The sequence below is a fragment of the Filicampus tigris genome, chromosome 1, assembly GCF_054856515.1.
Source record: "Filicampus tigris isolate MCC_2025a chromosome 1, RoL_Ftig_1.0, whole genome shotgun sequence".
Taxonomy (NCBI): domain Eukaryota; kingdom Metazoa; phylum Chordata; class Actinopteri; order Syngnathiformes; family Syngnathidae; genus Filicampus; species Filicampus tigris.
This window is the reverse complement of record NC_141217.1, coordinates 6,294,664-6,309,750: the sequence shown is the minus strand read 5'-3', so window position 1 is coordinate 6,309,750 and position 15,087 is coordinate 6,294,664.

Sequence of the window (15,087 nt, the reverse complement as noted above, 5' to 3'; positions counted from 1 at the left end):
TTTTTTTTTAAACCGCTCTGCTAGTAATTTCTGTAAGCTACTTTTGTTGTCTATGCTTTTCTTGTGAGTGTCGTTAGCAGTTGTGTTTGTACAGGTATATTCTTGTAGTATGCCTTGTGTATGAAATGTGCAATATAAATGAAGCTGCCTCGTCTTACCTAAGAAAGTCCATACTTGGCGAGTTCGCAAGACCATACTCTAGATTCTTCATTTTGAAAAACAGTCATAGAGTCCCGCACATTGACATCACGCATCTCACAATGTACAGTGCCAAATGTAAACAACGCCATCTTGGCAGGAAAAAAAACTTGCCGCTAATTTCACTGCATTACAATTCGATCCACCCACTCCAGTTGACCGCCTTGGCGAGTCCACTTGGCAGACTTCTCGTTAGCAGGTGGATGAGTAACCAGGTGGACGGCCGCTTGCTTCGTTCGCTCCTCGGTGGAGTGTTGTGTTTTTTACGTGTGTGATTGAGTGATAAAGTCAAGGCTTTGTGTATTTTGTTGACATGGAGGATGCTAAACAAGCTTGCCCGGATGAGGCTGCTTTGCAAAGGTCTGCACTAAGCACTATATATAGGCACCTTACTTAAAACCTCACCTTTCATCAGCTTTTTTCAACCATTACTGTAGCATTTATGCCATTTTAATGTATTTTAATGCATTTGTATGCAGCGAGTGACCCTTGTGTGTCCTTTGCATATACTGAGGCAGATGCACAGGAAAGCCGGTCGAGGTTGCCCTTCTTTGTAGCCTTGGTGCCTTCCAGTTAGCCACCCTTTTTACAGCAAGCACCAAAAGTATTAAGATGTGTAGTGATATTCAAAACATAAGACTTGGAACAGTCAGATTTAATCCCTCAATGCCGCAAAACCACCGATAAACGCTAATTTTCCCACTGCAGGCTCTCCATTGTAAATCATTCACAACTGTTATGGTTGGGCTCTCTGCCTGTTGTCATGTTTTTTTTTTTTTCTTCCTAGCACCTGATTGACTGAGGGGCATTCTCGCACATGTTGCACATTCCAATCATGGGACTTTAAAAGGACTTTGATTACTCTGCTAACGACAATTGCCCCACATCATGGTTAATCTTGATTCATAGTTCCTTGCCTTTGCCTTTTTGTCACCATTGTGTTTCATGTAAGTATTTGTTCCGCGTCGCCGGGAGACCCACGGGAGACCCACGGGAGACCATTCTGCCCGAGCCATCACGCTATGATGTTGAATCTGGAACTTGCGGGCAGTTTATCCATCTGTGCGCCCTAATTTTCGACCAGCAACCATCCACATTCTTCTAAAGTGCCAAAATTGCATTTATCATGAGTTTATTGACTAACCAGGCTGCTGCGTGGGTAATGGCAGTGAGCAAAGCTAAACCCGGACTCCGGTCATTTTTCCCAGATTTTTTTTTGCCGAATTGCGCCGTGTTTTTGATCAACCGGTAAAGGGGAGGGAGGTATTTGTTCTGTGTCGTATTTACTACCCTTCTGGGATACCGACTCTATTTTTTCCACAGGTTCACTTTAGCTGGACCTGACAACTACTATCCTGCCAGCATTGTGGCGTAAACAAATGAGTCACGTGACACCCGGTTCTCCAAAGGCCAATGTCAGACGTCTCTCGGAACGGCTTCAGCAACGGGCTCTATGCATGCAGCACTTCAGCGTTCAGTGGTATGTGAACTTTCAATTGTCATGTGAACGCATATTGACAATATGTGTTAAAAGTCAAAACCAAGTTGATGGTGGACATATTGGTACACTGCAGTTTTTCCTGGAAGCTGTCTCCTTAACATTGAAAAACATTTGATCCCATACCGTCCAACAAAGGTCGTAGCGCAAAGCTATTGAATAAACCTATTAAACAACCCCAGGTTATTACACATTTTACACAAGGTTATTTTTCGGTCACAGGGTGTCCCAATAGCTTGGAAATTAAAGGCTCGAAATAAGCGTTTTCGCATTGCAGTTTGCAAATAAAAATGTAATACTAAAATTAAAATATATTGAAGAGCAAAACTGAGATCTGAAACTGAAATTAAGTTCTTAGTTGATCAAGTGCACTTTTCACAGAAATCTAGCTGGAACCACGTTAAAGCTGCACGTATCCAACTTTGAACAGCAAAATATCAAGCAATTTAGTAAGTGTCGAAAAAGAATAATTATATAACGACTGTGACATGACTGGAACTGTATGGAGTACGTCAGCTGGGAGTTGTGGCCTATAAGGTTAAAAACATATTAATATAATACAAGTATATTGAATATTTATAATGTGATTAATGTTATCTGTTTTCACAACACAGTCCTGAGTTTTTATTTTAACTTTTGAGATCTTCAACATTTCAACCGAAACTTATATTTGTGTTTGAAATTGTCCCTCTGAAAATGTTGAGTCAACAAAATATAGTTTGCTGCTATGGAAAATGTGAATTTACAAAATAGAAACTTGATTATAATAAAAAGGAAACCAATTGTTCATTTGTTATATTTTTATTGTTTAATAAAACCCAAGATTCAGGTCCCTGGGATTAACCTGTAAAAAATTGCTCCTCCAAATTAGAAAGTTGCCCCTCAAATTCAGTCAATGGTTATCTTAAATTGCTCCAGAAAAAAATGTTATTTTGAGCCTTAGCATACTATACTATCAGTTGAAACTGTTTAGCTACCTGACACTTCCACTGGAAATGCTTAATGTGTTTCCGTGCATAAAGTCCATTCCTGCTCGGTCTTTGCTCATCGGTGTCACTTTGAATGAGGTGAGGGGCAGGAGTGTGAACTAATGATGTAGTACTCAGGGGCGGAGCCATCATTTCAAAATTGAGGGGAGGTCAATTGTTCAGAGGTAACCCACCTTTTATTTTTTTCAAATATCATTTTTGACATTCGTTACACTCATTGTAATCCCTCGAGGAGAAATTTAACTCACACGCTGCTGTGTATTTGTGTGGCCCACCACACATAGAACCAGACTAAACATGTGCAGGCATGCAAGGAGAGATGTCAGAGTGAAAGGGGCATGCAAATCGTGCTGTGCCACTTGAGTTTGACTGAGAGGTCAGTGCCTTGCTGAAGGGCACCTTGACGGTAGTCAGGAAACAGACTAGCATCCCTCCAACAATTGCTTGCTATTTTATATTTTGGACGCAACAGGATGCAAACAGTGACTCTCCAGTTCCAAAGCCCAAGTCCTTACAGATGAGCCACTGTTTTTTGTTTTTTGTTTTTGTTTTTTTCATTCTCTCACATACATACAACTACTCCTCTCTGTAGTGGCCAGAGGACTAAACCAAACTGTCAAATTCTGGTTGAGTTAAAACACAATGACAGTCGAGCATAAGTAGCCAGATAATTGAATGCCCAATGGCAACACTGGGCACACATGCTTCATCTTGCCAGCATGCTTATTGCCCACAAAATGGACAAGAATTGAAAATGTTTTGAGCCATTTTTTATTATTATTTTTAAAAGTCCAAAACTTCGAATTTAATCCCAAAACAAATTATCTTTTGTTAAATCAAAACAAGCCTTAAATGTTTCTTATGTAGGATATGTGCCTTGGCGCAAAAGTTGGGAAACACTTCTCTAAAGTATGGCACTTTAACTTTTCTCACAATTACATTTATGTGGAGTGCCTCAATTCCCAGGCGCTTAAAAATATTGGACCCTGGGCTTTAACACTTCAATTTGTAGTACAGTAAATTACTGTATGGAGGGCAGCATGGTGGGCGAGTGGTTTGCACATTCGCCTCACATTTATGAGGTTGTAAGATCTCGCTTCCTGGTTTACATGAAATTAAAAGTACAGTCTGATCATAGACCTCATGTCAAACACAGATGGACTCTTTTGGGCTTTTGATGATTTAAATAAATACATAATGAGTATTATGTAATGCAATATTCACAGTTTGTTTGCTGGCTGTTTGCTCACAATAAACCTGAGTCAGCGAGAGAAGGCGGCAGCCGTTAATGTCAGTGTGGGACTCAAAAGTGCAAGAAATAATTTGTACGCAGGTTGAAGCCTCCGCTGCTTCAAAGGTCACCACTTTGTGCAGGTTTTGGTGGGTTCATAGCTAAAAATAAAGGCCTGCCAAGAACAGTGAACACAGAATGCATCAAGACAAAGGGTAACATGGAGTATACCCGCGATATGTAGTGATGTCCAACTTCAGGAACACTTAGACATCAGGATCAATCACATCACGCTGAGCATCACAATGTCTGAGCTGAGTTTTAAGGTGTTTCCTGGCCATAATCTTAACCAACAGAATGCTGAAGTGACGAAGACTTAAATTGGGAGGGTTACATATTCTTCCATGTTTCCCGTGTGACATGAATGCAGCATTAAACTGTCACCCCAGAGGCTTTTTTACATATCTGTACGACAAGATGTCAGCAGTAGGCAAAATCCATTACCTCACACACTCGCACACAAAAATCACCTATGACAAGACCAACTCTTGCGTGAGAACAAGAGAGAATGTGGCGGCCTTTCTTGTAAACCTCCAGGTCAAAGTGTCAAACCAGTGAACGCATCACACCTGCTTTAGCCGTTGCGACTGCTCTAGCCTTTACTTGAGCAAATGTATTACATTTTTAGACCCAGGTTCTTTTCTGCTTGTGTCGGTGCTTGTTTTTGCACAAAAGCTAATCAATTATACATTGGACTTGTCTTGAGATTTCCGAGGTGGTATGTTGAAATGTCAACACCCAGGTTTTTGTACAATTTGGAGTTTGTCCAAAATTTGGGAGAACAATGTTAGGAGTTTTTGTGATACTTTGTATGAAAGGACGATGGTGCTACAAAAATAAGACGATCCACTAGATCTTATCATGAAAAAGGCACTCGCATTCTTAGGCAGGTTACACACATACTAATAATCTGACCAAATTTGAAAAAAGTCCACAAAAATTTGATTAAAGCGCAAGTCAACGCAAACATATATTTTTCAAGAATATGTTCCCAGCAGGCCCACTAGTTGAAACACGGCATTGTGATTAATTTTGCGTTTGTGGAATATAAGTTAAGCAGCAAAATGCACTCGTTTTTAGCCATCTCTGGGGGCGGCCATTTTGTCTTCTGTCACAACATCACAACTGCTCACAACAACCAATCACGGCTGACCTGTTTTCTGAATCTGAGCCGTGATTGGTCGTCGTGAGCAGTTGTGATGTCATTTTCAGTCAACCGAAGACAAAATGGCCGCCCCCAGAGATGGCTAAAAACGAGTGGATTAACACTTATTCCATAAACTAAATATTTATCAGAGTGGCCTGTTTCAACTAGTGGGCTTGAATGTTTGTTGTGACTTTCCCTTTAATGTAGGATGATCAGATATCGCCTATTTTTCTTTCACGACTACTCTTTCTACTTTGTGTTTTCCGGCAGCCTATCACAGGTCAGCCTTGGTACCACACACACACACACAGAGAACAGTCAGCACATGCATGACCACATTTTTCTCGTCTGTATTATTCCTCACCCAGGGGCGGAGCCAGAACATGGCTAATGGGTGGGCTTGGAAAAATCTGGGTGGGCCTGAATATTTCTCTCACTGTGAGCACAAGCTTGTGCTCAAGTGAATAATATGAAGTACAGATCTTCCTTAAACAACCTCAATTGTGCCATTCTTAATATTAATACCATAAAAAACACAACAAAACACAAATTCAAAAATAATGTCAGAATAATTTACAAAAAATGTAAAACTATATTGTTTTTCCATTATCCATTATGCTTCCACCATGTAGATCTGCACCTCTCCTGTGCTGAATTTAAAGGGAATCACCCATTTTAACTGTGCACGTCTATGAAAATGCCAAAAGAAAGAAAGCTCTACCCATCCACAGTTTGTTGTGCTGGGTATGAAAATAGGGCCCTCAATGTCAACTGGGATTGGCTCCAGCTCCCCTGTGAACTTGAACAGGATAAGCGATGGAAGACAGATGGATGGATGCATCAGTGGAGTCCGCTTGAGTTTTATTATTTAAACTTCGAAACTTCCTTTGAACTGCAAAGTGATGAATTTTTTCTTTATTGTCAAAGTCCTGATTATTAAAGACATTTTACTATTTAATCACATAAAGTGCTTTTTCTGAAACGGCTTTTTTTTTTTTTTTTTTTACACGATTACACATATTTTCTCTTGTTTTTTTGGCAACAAATAATCAGAGTAGAGTAATTATTCTTTTAGATTTTGAGATGTGGAGTATACATTTGGTGCCTCTTACATCAAAAGCACCTAAAGTTAGTGTAGGGAATCACACCTCTACATATTATAACTTTTGCTTCTATAGCTTTTTGGCTACGTTCACACTGCAGGGTGTGACGCCCAATTCAGATTTTTGGGTAATGGCAATCATTTTATGTACTTGTTCACACTCCAAAAACAAATGTAACTTCTAATGTGACAGCAATCCATCCTTGATGTGACATGCATAACACAAGTCGAGTGTTATGACCCCAAAAACTGTCACTTGGCACAGTGTTTATGGGAGTAAATATGGTCCCGCTCATTTTCTTATCATCTCATATTGCCAAAGTAGTGAGGTGCTTGGAGGTATGCATATTTTGGGGATATGAGGCCGTCCTTGATCTCCTAATTTCATGGAGACGTCAATGCCGCACGTAATAAATGAGCCGTCTGCGTGGCTGAATTACTATTATCACCACATATGTCAACTTTATGCCTCATGTTTCAAGTGGGATTAAAGTCAAATATAAAGGCAACACTCAAAAGAACTTTGTAGATTCACGGACGACAGGGCCGGGTCTAGGCAGGGGCAAGAGGCGGCCTGGCCCCCTCAAATAAATGTTGTGCCCCCCCGATCTAAATCTCCCAAAATATATTATATTTCACACATTTTTATTATTTCTTGCCTCTCTTCTCCGCTCCATTTCTTATTGTCTTAATGTCTTGATTGCCCCCTAAAATATAAACTATATCAAGTTGTTTCTCATGTTATGTTTCTCAACTCCGCTCCATCTCCCCTTTTCACTCTGCTCGGAGTATCGGCCTGCTGTCGGCTCGCTGTGAGGGATAGCTGTCTGCGGAGAGCTGAGACCCAACATCCAATCTTGCAATCCAAAACCAAACTTATTTAGTGTAGCCGCATCCAAGTGAGTGGATTCGTCAGTGAGACATGGTAAAAGGTGCTGGAGCACAATGCCCCCTCAAGATCTGTGGCTGCCTGGCCTTGACGGACGATTGTCAGTAGTCTCCCGAGCACTCTCCCCGTCAGAGCGGAGTGCATATTGGGCTTTTGATGACATATAGGTCGGATGTGTCTGGATGACGGTTCATACTGCAGATGTATCGCATACATATCTCATTTATATCCATATACGAAAGAGGCACAGGTCGGATTTGAAAAAAATCTGAATTGTACTGTTCACACTGCATGAAAAAATCTGAAACGTGTCGCATATGAGCAAAAAAAACCTGAATTATGCCGCAATGTGAACATAGTCTTTGTGACCAATGTAAGTACAGATCTTGCCTTTGGGTTGTACAGAGAGGTAGAGCATGAGAATGAATCTTGGAAATATTACATAATGCAAATGAGCTTCAAAGCAGTAAGACTATAGTTAGTTATTGTTTATAAATTATAACTATCAGTGAATGAAAAATGTTTAGACTTTTTTGACTGTTGTTCAGAATTTTAAAACTGGACTTGAAAAAATGCCTGTACTGTTAACCCCGGTGATGTGTTGGAAACCTGCTCACTGGTGTCACTGCCAGGTTAGTTAAACTTGAGAACAAAAACAAATACTACTGTTTACATCCCTATACTTAATAAATAGAAAACTGTCCTTTTGTTTTGTTTTTATTTTATTTTTTTAATGCGGAACTTTATTTTGGAAATCCCCCAAATTCTGTGGTTGTTTAGTGGCATTCAATGTCTGCTCTCTACTGATTCATTTCTGTGTGGGTATCTGCGAAAATATAGTCTCCAGCTCCACAGGAGATGAAAGCTGTCATTCTCTTTCTCTCTATCACTTCCTTCTTTTTTCCGCTTCTTATTCACACTCTCTCCTCCTCACAAACGTTTTGCATGATGCCTCGATATATTGAATGACTGGCAAAAATGCTATGCAATGCGAACATTTTAGCCTCAGAGACACGGTCACAGGTTGTCATGCATGTCAACGTGTATGATGGCAACACAATTCAGCTCACATGGACCCAAACACTGCACGCAGTAGCAAACATCTGTTGTGTAAGTCATTAGCACCCCACCATGGCAGTGCGAATTAAAAGGATGAGGGATTTGAGGATGGCTCTGTATCTGCTAAACTCCAGTGAGTCACTCTCTGCAGCATTTTGGGTGTAGTTTGTAATGTTAAAGGGGAAGTCAACACAAACATCTTTTTTTCAAGCATATGTTCTATGCAAGCCCACTAGTTAAAACAAGGGATTCTGATAAATATTGCGTTTGTGGAATAACAGCAAATCCGCCCATTTTTAGCCATCTCCGGGGGCGGCCATTTTGTTACTTCCGTCGACTGAAAATGACATCACAACTGCTCAGGGCTCAGGTAACGACCAGTCACGGCTGACCTGTTTTCTAAAGCTGAGCCCTGATTGATCCTTACCCGAGCCCTGAGTAGTTGTGATGTCATTTTCAGTCGATAGAAGTTACAAAATGGACGCCCTGAATTGGCTAAAAAGGGGTGGATTTTGCTGCTTAACTCATATTCCACAAACACAATATTAATCAGAATGCCGTGTTTTAAGTAGTGGGCCTGCTGGGAACATATTCTTGAAAAAAATATGTTTGGGTTGATTTTCACTTTAAGCAGAATCTAGTATTATTGCCATGGTCTGTGTTGAGTTTGGTTTTTGACTGTAGTTTCATATTTTTCCTCGTGTTCCTTGTCTGTCTTTAAGGGGCTTTACGCTTTGAGTGAATTAATAACTAATCAGATGTCCAGATGATGCAAGGCCATTTATTCTTGTATGTATATCGAGGTGACATACCGTACATTGACAGCTATGAAATCTAGTAGTATCATTCACATTCTAGTCCAGAATGATTACTTCAAGTCCAGAATAATTAGTTGTTTTATTAGGTGTAGATTAAACACTAAGGGTTCAATTTTCGTAAATCTGGCACGAGGCGTGGTCTAAATCTGTGCAAGGGCAGGCCAGGCTTTCATTTGGTATTTTCTTAGACGCTCGCAGCTTGGCGCAGTATAAAACAGGTGTTTTGCGCTGTTGTGGGTGTGAACACAATGGATTTGCCAATATTTTCATATATATATATATATATATATACACACACATATTACTGCCAATAGAGCGGCTCCTCTCATTCCATTTAAAATCAGTGCGTGAGAGGCACACAGTCCTTGGAATGGTGGAAGGAGAAACTGATTTGCTGCAGTCCATTCCTGAGGTCATTAGCGCGGAAAGTACGGTAAGTTCATGAGGAACTGAAGCAATGGTTTCTGCAATGATTCAGAGGGTTCAATGCACACGGTTCTCATATTTATGAATGAAATACATACAGTATATGTTCGTGGTGCTCAAAATCTGTCTGCCTGCAACTCCATCAAATTAAATCGTTGGAATTACAAACAAAAAAAAAAGCCACTGAATCTTGCACACGCTCTTGGGAGTCTCTGCTCTAACAGAAGGTACAGTGTTTGTTATCTCTGAACTCTCAATTAGAAATCTGTTGCATGATGGCAAGCCAATTGAAATGATGTTTTTGTTATGTTCAATGATGGTTTCAAGACTATTTTAATTCCCAGATTAGCTTTAACCATGATACTGTTCAACCATCAAGAAGAACTATCAGCAGTCTGCATGTGATTATGTTTTATTTTTTAATTGTTATTTGACAGGTGGTGTTATAGTGAATGATGAGTGCTTATTAATTTTACATTGGGTTACAGAATGGTTTTAAGACACAGTTTGCAGGAAGTTATTTCACAGACACACAAACACACAAAATAACTATTTTGGATCTAAAAACATTGTAGGCTAGGCCTACATTTCTGCACTAGTCCTATTGCACCACAACAAGCTTGCTGTATCTCATTATGTCTGACACTACTCATTTCATAAAAAGCGGATGTGTTGTTATAGAAACAGCACCATTTTTGGACGACCATTTCAGAGGCAGCTGGGCTGAATATTATAATGTTACTTTGAGGATTGCTGTTTTTTTACTTCCAACAAAAAGGCATAGAGGAAACACCACAGATTTATTTTGAATGTGCTCATCATCCACAATGTTCTGGATTTCAGAGCATGATTACTCTCATCCAAGAAAGTCATGTTTCACCACTGTCAGTTAGCAGAACTAGACAGACACTAAATTCAGTTTCACCCATTAATTAGAGGTCAATTTGTGTTATTTTTCTGATTATGACATTTCAAGGGGAAGGCTACCCAAACATATTTTTTTCAAGAAGGTGTTCAATGCAGTCCCACTAGTTGAAACACGGCATTCTGATTCATATTGCGTTTCTTCTGCGTTTGCGGAATGAATTGAGCAGCAAAATCCACCCGTTTTTGTCCATCTCAGGGGGCGGCCATTTTGTCACTTCTGTCGACTGAAAGTGACATCACAGTTGCTCAGGGCTCAGGTAACAACCAATCATGGTTCAGCTTCAGAAAACAGGTGAGCTGTGATTGGTCATTACCTGAGCCCTGAGCAACTGTGATGTCATTTTCAGTTGACAGAAATGACAAAATGGTCGCCCCCGGAGAGGGCTAAAAACGGGTAGATTAACTCTTAATCCACAAAAGCAATATTAATCAGAATGCCTTCTTTCAACTAGTGGGCCTGCATAGACGATTTTCTTGAAAACAATATGTTTGGGTTGACTTCCACTATAATGGTGTTTATTAGTGACAATTTAGTTCTAGCTCAAGAAAAAAAAAGAGCTAGAGTTGACAAAGACAGCAAATGACAAATAAAAAATGTTAATTCCTAGATCAGGACTAACGTATTCTACCCAAACTGTGTGCTCAATATCTGTTCTACTTTTTATCCAGTCTGTCTAGACCTGAAGCAACATTCCTTTTAAAAGGGATATTTTCCATTTGAACTGCTTTAACATGACGGAGTAGCTCCTTCCTTCTAGCTTTATATTAGAGCAGGCGGTATTACCTGCATCATCTACTGCCCACTCACTCGGCTTTAAGAGACCCAGTTTTGCAGATGACAGTTGGATGCTGTAGACTCCTTCATAATAAAGAAGGTTGTTTTATATTCCCTCTAGGCTTTCTCTCTTGCCTTCGAAGTCATAATGCTTGTTTTTCCTCTCATCATGTGTACCATCTGAGACAAAGCTGCCTCCTGGTATAACAAATCAAATAAATACAACTAAAATTACAGATCCCGTCCTCTCTTTACAAAAGTTACTACTGTTTGTCCTTGTCATTTTCTCTCATTTATTGATGTAGTTAACAGCAAGTTAAATGGCCAAAGTTTAAGTTATAGTGCTCTTTGCTGATTTTTCTCAAGTCTGACCTAAATATAAAGCTACAATATTTGTGTCCATCTACCTATCTATCTATCTATCTATCTATCTATCTATCTATCTATCTATCTATCTATCTATCTATCTATCTATCTATCTATCTATCTATCTATCTATCTATCTATCTATCTATCTATCTATCTATCTCTGTGTGTGTGTGTGTCTTTTTGTGTGTACTGTGTATATATAGGCTGGTCCACCTATGATTTGGAAGAGGAAGTCAACCCAAACATATTTTTTTCCAGAATATGTTCTATGCAGGCCCACTAGTCTAAACACGGCATCCCGATTAATATTGCGTTTGTGGAATATGAGAAATCCACCCGTTTTTAGCCATCAGAAGGAATATATATATATATATATATATATATATATATATATATATATATATATATATATATACGCGCACACACACACACACACGCCTATACGCACACCATTCAAATAGTTGTCAGGGCTTTTCTCAGCTGAGTACCAGGTGTGTTGCCTCCAGCAACACAGTAAGGAATCTTGGTGTTACCCTTGATCAGGATGTATCCTTCAACCTCCACACACAATAAAAAGCAAGGACAGTGATTTTTTTTCACTTATGTAAAATTCACAAAAATGAAATTCCTTCTGCTTGTTGATGATGAACCTCCTACTCCACTTTTTGCTTTTTAGCTTTTGTGACCTTAAGGCTGGATGATTGTAACTCTTCATTAACTGGCTGCTACAGCAAGTCTATAAAGACCCTCCAGACAGTACAAAATGCTGCTGCCCAAGTACTGACTGAAATGAGGGGGGGAAAGTCATTTTTACTGTCAGCTAACCACAACCACACCATTACGTTTGTTATCATTGTTTTCAGTAGTAGTAAACCATTAACAGTTAAGAAAGAGCTTACTGTTGCTCATCATCTTCATGTTAAAGGCAGTATTATTCAATTTAATAGGTAGCATTATTGACTTTAATTGGTACAGTTTTTATTGTACACATTTTGTCCCTCTGGAAAACATTACATGTAGACGAGAGAATCGAAGGAAGTGAATGTGAGGAGAAAGCATCCGAGAGCAGGGTGAAGATAAAGATTTCGTGCTGAAAAGGTAACTTATGAAGATGGTTGTGAAGCCTTAAACAATGTTGTACAGTACAGTACATCTCCTGTGGCTCTGAAAAGCATTTGGAAAGTTTGAGCATTTTCAAGTTTTTCACATGCTGCCATGTGATATTTTACTGCAAAGCTTTTATTCTGAGGATATCTTTTATTTTGATTCATTCTTTTATATATTTTTTTCCAAGCCAGTTGATACGCTACCGTTTCCCCGGGCACATGAATTATTACCTCTGCCAAGTAGGTTTTCTTTGCCCTGGGTTTGTTATTTGTAATACTTTTGATAAAGCAACCTTTTTTATGGTAGGTTGGTTTTACTCCAAGGTAGTTGCTATTAAACTTGTGAGAATACCACACATTGACAAGGCCACAAAAAACAAATTACAATAGCCATGGGGCAACATGTCAAAATCTTATCAATTTTTACTCAATTGCAACCAAACGCGCAGTGTCAAAATACATACTTTTAAACCAATCTTCATTCCGGTATGATCCAAAATGCCAACATTTGTATCGCTGTCAAATTCATTTCATGTATAGTCCTGTTCTGCCGTGGCAGAGGTCTGCCTTCTAATGAATGCCATGCCATTTTTTTTTTCTTGGAAGGATCGCTATATGTCTGTTGACATGTTGAAGTGCAGCATGTTTGCTCAGTGGATAAACATTCAGAAAAACAAACATTCCCTCTCCTGGCTTTTTTCCTGAAATATTAATGTATTTGTCAATGTACAGCTTGTGCTCACACTACAGAGTCTTAATTGTGGGCTTTTTTTAACTTGCCATGACAGGATGAAAGGTTAAAAAAGGCAACAACAAAAAAAGAGACTAAAAAGGCTTACTTTCACAAATTGCCCAAGTTAATTATCAGTGTGGGCCAATCCCTTTTTCTACAATTTTGAGTAGGCATGAAAATGCTTGAAGCCTTCTTGATTGAACAATACTAAGATGCAGTGTTATGGGAAAATTTAAATCTCAGCATTACTTTTGTTGAGTTCTCGGATACATCCATTTAGAGAATTCTCAATCCCTAAATTGGTAGTCCATATTCCATTTATCACATGCAATATTTAGAAAGCTATTTAAAGCCATTTAGAGCAAGTCATTTGACATTGTTTGTGCGACATGATTTGTCTTTTAGCAAATGACTTGTGAGTAAGTGTGAGGAAGGCGGCTGTTAGAGGCCGATCTTGGACCCACAACACTGATTAACTGTCATTCGGCTCTTTTAAACACAGAACTCAACTGTAAGAGTCCGGCTCGAAGCAAGATACAGAATGTATGACTTTGTGTGTGCCCACTGTATTCAATACTGACCCTCACACAAAGGCACTATGTTTGTATTTTTGGGTGCGTGCCAAGACCCGCTCAGAGAAACCTTTTGAGTTTGTAAACAAAGATTATTTTAATAGATCTTCAACATGTGGTTCCATGCACATTTACTTTTGGATGGAGAACCAAACAAGTGTTTTATTCTGCCGCATTCTCCTTTATTCAGCACGCCCGACACAAGAGCAAAGCAACAGTATCGATTTAGTAATTTATGTATTTATTTTTGGCTCCTGGGCTGCCCTTACGCTAATAAAACTCACAGCACTGTCACATTCAGTATTTGCAAACATACTGTATATTGAGGGGAACAATCTCTTTGTGTGCAGCAAAGTTTGTCCAAGCACTGCTTTTGAATGGACATATTACAATTCACTGTGAATGAATGATGTGGGGCACAATATAAATGCACTAGTACTTTGAAGTTGAACCATTTGGAATTTGGTAAAGAAAATATGGTGGAAAATATGCTCTAAACATCAAACATCTTTGAAGGAATTTGTCATATCAAAGAGGTGTCACATTAGACAAAAAAGATGTGTGTGTGTGTGTGTGTGTCTGTGGGTGTACTGTATGTGGGTGTACTTTATGTGTGTGTGTGTGCGTGTGCATGATATTCTTTGTTTTTCCTTTTGCAACACTAGATTCCGGAAGTAGTATAATGGTAAAAGAAAAGTTAGCCGCTGGAGGTCACCATGAAATATGCTGATGTTCTAAGTAGGAAACACTATGGTGGTGTCCAATTCATTTTGTCCCGCGTCAAGTTTTTCAGAGCCTAGTCGGACATGTTGACTGAGCAGATGTTGATTTTGATTTTGGTAGGCTTCTGCTTCCTATTTTTGTTTGTCGTTGGCTGGTTTTGACCATCTTTATGAACAAAAGACTTTAATTTAGATCTGTCATGCATTTGAGTCATTCTTTTTGTGCTGTTTGACAAGAAGAATTACTTAGTGAAGCAAGCTAGCCCCGGAATGCTTTGCTACCATATGCTTGTTATTCGTGATCAAAAAGTAAAGGGGTTATGTGTGTTATATTAACATTATAAAAAATTATTGTACATTAGTGGTTTATTTCATTTTATATTTTTATGACAGTTAATCGTAAAAAACACAGATGGTTAAAAGTGTTTATTATTTTGAATGAATATGAAACTTATTAACATCTATT